The sequence below is a fragment of the Dermacentor variabilis genome, unplaced genomic scaffold (assembly GCF_050947875.1).
Source record: "Dermacentor variabilis isolate Ectoservices unplaced genomic scaffold, ASM5094787v1 scaffold_20, whole genome shotgun sequence".
NCBI lineage: Eukaryota > Metazoa > Arthropoda > Arachnida > Ixodida > Ixodidae > Dermacentor > Dermacentor variabilis.
The window spans coordinates 2,447,403-2,450,094 of NW_027460368.1; positions in this window are offsets into that span (position 1 = coordinate 2,447,403).

The following is a 2,692-nucleotide window of genomic DNA, read 5'->3' on the forward strand; positions in this document are numbered from 1 at the left end:
CCTAGCGTAGGGATATCAGCAACCTTCATTTCGTTCCGCACAACGAAAATATCCTTTCCCAAAGCCAAACTTTAGCTGCATTTTTCTATGTGACTGAACATTGTCAACAGCGAATGAATACCAGCAAGTAAAGCTGCCGGCTTATGTTCTAGATGTGAATATGCGTGATGCATTAAGGAACCGCCACAATGTAGGTGAAGCCTTTCAATAAGCGAATAGATAGCGCTGCTATGTATACGCACCTACAACGGTCAACACGCTTAGCACGAACGCCGCAGCATGGCCTGGACCAGCTTGGACTGACGCCAGCGCCGCGAAGTGGTGTGCTCTATTATCTGAGTATATTTGCAGTGGCTTACGACAGCTGGAGCGCAGGTCGATTCCACTTCTCGTCTTGTGTTTCGCTTGTGCCTGACCGGCGGCGAGAGTGCGCTCACTTGACATGTCCGTACGTAGCTGCGGTCTCACGCGCGTCCAGAAAACACGTTGCGGTTTGCTTACATCGGCAAAGCGATATGACGGGCGACAGCTCGCGCGCCTTTCGGGTTTGGCCTCGAAGCTGGCGCTTTGGGGAAATGATAAATAGGAAAACGAGAGGAAAGGCACGTTTGTGGCGTTTGTAAAGGTTGGTCAATAAATAAATCTGCAAATCCGGTGGCCCATAGTTGTTCATGTTCTTCATTTCTTATATTCTCTGACAGCGCTCATCGGAGTGCTCTCACAGGTTAGTGTCTGGCTTCCAGTTTTGTCCACGATCCACTGAAGATCCACGGTCGGGTTGTAAGAGCTGCGCGTGTCCTGAGCTAGGAAGACGCGTGGATGCGATTCAAGTTTTTAATGTCTAAGTATTGGCGAAAATCGCTAAGTGGCATCTTGTGGGATAAGAAACTGGCTTTTTAGGTAACTATAAACACTCTGGCCATAGATGCAATGTATCGAAAGGTAGCATCTTATAGCTTATAAGTGCACGTAAGATAATTTGACGTCCACGTCGCATGTTGTTGACTTACACAGCGTGTTCCCGATCTTATTCACAGTGTCACGCTTGACACTTTGCAATGCGCGTTTCCTATATGGTTATTTCGCTGGTTTTCAAAAAGGCAAACTGCAGTTAGTATAATAAATGGCTGTATGTTCCTATGGTAGAAGATTCGGCAGAGGCACTCAAGAATGCTTACGTATGGGAATGCGAAAACATGTCATTTAGGGAGGACATAGAGGTTTGGTTGCGGTTTGCGAATTGAGTTTGTTAAATGCGATGCATTTCTTGGCGGATATTTGCCACTTTGACAGCATCCAGCTATCTATGCAGCCACCTACGTCTTGGTGCTGTCATGGTCGTTTCGTTAACTTGGTAGGCTCCCCGCGCACTGCTTCGCAGAACACCGATTCCCACAGGGCATGGGATCTGCCTGCTTTTTCACGTGGTCAGTCTTTACTTTTCCGAATGTTAAGCACTACGCACACACACAGACACGCGTCTATGACGTCACCCGGAACGTTGTACGACGGACGGTTGCGTCACAATTTTTCTGCGAATGGCACCTGCGAGAGCACTCCGCGAGAGCACTCCGATGCGTGCTGTCAGAGAATATAAGAAATGAAGAACATGAACTATGCCACCTGATTGGCAGATTTATTTATTGTCCTACCTTTACAATCGCCACAAACCTGTATTTCCTCTCCTTTTCCTATTTATCATTTCCCTAAAGCGCCAGATTTGAGGCCAAACCCGAAAGGCTCGCGAGCTGTCGGCCGCCATGTCGCTTTGCCGCAGCGTGTTTTCTGGACGTGCGTGAGACCGCAGTCACCAGCGAAACATGGCGGAACGGACACGTCGAGTGAGCGCACTGTCCCCGCCGGTCAGGCACAAGCGAAAGACAAGACGAGCAGTCAAATCGAGCTGCGCTCCAGCTATCGTAAGCCGCTGCAAACATACCAAGATGACAGCGCACAACCCTTTGCGGCGCTGGTGTCAGTCCAAGCCGGTCTACCCTCTTCGGCAAAGTTACACCCTTTGGAGTGCCCCTTCTGCGACACAACGATAATCGTCATCTGCCTTGATGCGTTTCCTTTTTTAACGCGGCGAGCCTGGTACTTTCCAGTAACGAACGGCATGCGCGTTGTCAGCATGACATAGCATACACGACAGGAAAGTAGCGGGCGCGGCGTTTTCAAGAAAGGAAACGCAAGCCAGGCAGACGACGATTATCGTTCTGTGGCAGATATAAACCTCAAAGGGTGTAAACTTCTTTTGAGTGTGTTAAGCGTGCTGACGGCTGTACACTATCTGCACGTTAAGTGGGAAACACGCACAAAGAAAAAAATCACTAGGCGCGTTATGGTTCTCTCTTTACCCACGTCCTGCTGCGACATATGTACTTCGCGTCAGCCGTGCCTGTATTCTTAGGTACTAACACTATAAATTCAAACGCGAACAAATCGAAAGGTACAAAGATACTTTATGGCGTTTCCTGCTTAAATTGCATGTTCAACGACGATCTAATTCATGCACAGCAAAGTGAACTTATGTTGACAGCAAGCTTAAAGGCTGGCTATACGGAACTTCACATGTGATTTGTTTATATATAGCTACATAGAAACGGTCTTACGACGGTTTTCCCTTCTTCGCACTTCAATTTGCTCCGAAATGTCTCCCGCGTCTAGGACATAAGCAATGCGGCTTGCATTA